We start from the raw sequence: 1431 nt of genomic DNA, 5'->3' as shown, positions 1-1431 counted from the left end.
ATATCAAAAAAAAAAAAAAGAAAAAATAATTTTTATGTATTAACACAATATTACGTTTCTTCATTTTGTTACATGCTTTTAAAACTTATTTATTTCTCTCTCTCTCTCTCTCTCCGTTAAAATAAAGTTCCCTATTCAAATTATAAGCTCTTTTGCATTTTTGACATTTTCACCGGAAAAAACCGATGCAAAATTAAAATTGCATGCAAGTGCAACAGGATGCGCTTAAAATCGTGTACCTCCCGCTATTTTAATGAAAACGCCTGCTATCATAATGAGCAACATTTCCTCTTACTTTGCCTTTGATCTAATGAGGTCTTTCGCTTTTAATGATCGTTACAATTTAAAAAATACTCTCTGAAAATATATTACGAATGCAATTCTGGCTGTTTTTACAGCCTTTTCATATTTGAAATACACAAAAGTGCTATTTGCTCTATCTGGTTCCATTATTTATAGCGTCGTATATATCATGCAATTTTAATAGTTTCTTCGCTTTTTTACAACGCGACGCGATGCGATAACCATAATATACCGCTTATCTCTGTGCCTTACGCTCTTCATCCTTTATTATATCTATATTAAATTCATTCTTTATTATTTCTATATTAAAATATGCGGTCGCACGCATCTGTCGCACGTTCACGCGATTTTATCAGCTTTTACGTCTCGCACGTAGACCTGTACGTCAGTTATCGCCGTCGCGCGGGATGAAATCAACCACCTTCGTAGTCGATAAGAAACCATTGGCTGGAGCCAACTAGGCTTATCGAGAGTCGATAAAATGCCAGCAACACACCGGAGACCTGACTCGCGCGTGGCTCAAAAGCTTCGGATTAAACTATGTGAGAAAAAACAGACACGGAGCATCGATGCATCCTATCATCTGCCACAACCATTATGCGATTAATTAAGGCATAATATATTCGACAATTTCAATTTTTATATATTGATTCATATATTTCAGTTTTTATATATTGATTATACAAAAATATTTTTTCTTTTAATTTTGAATCAATTGAGAAATTGATCTGAAAATGTTTTCTCTGTATCTGTTATGTGTATATGTATAATGAAAATATTCTCGCGACTTGCCATATGTGTTACAACTTAGTTTGCTTTTCTCCATAAAACTGCAAGTAACGGTATGCCGTTACTAAAAGTCAGGCCAAAGGATAACAATCGTAAAGAAAATCTATTGCGGTATCATAATTCTATTATGCATCACTCCATCATCGTGTCGTTCACATTGTGTGAAATGAGGAGAAGATTGATATGAAAAGATACATTACGACACTATACTTCCGTCAATTATATACACACATTTTTTTCTCAACGATATACATCTTGTCGTGTTTCTGTATAACGCCTTAATTGCCAATTAGTTACTCGAGAACATTTTTATTAAGAAAGAATATATATATATATATA

This window comes from Formica exsecta, unplaced genomic scaffold (assembly GCF_003651465.1).
Source record: "Formica exsecta isolate Colony F162 unplaced genomic scaffold, ASM365146v1 scaffold72, whole genome shotgun sequence".
Lineage (NCBI taxonomy): Eukaryota > Metazoa > Arthropoda > Insecta > Hymenoptera > Formicidae > Formica > Formica exsecta.
The sequence above is the reverse complement of the archived record's forward strand: the minus strand, read 5'-3'. Positions refer to the sequence as shown.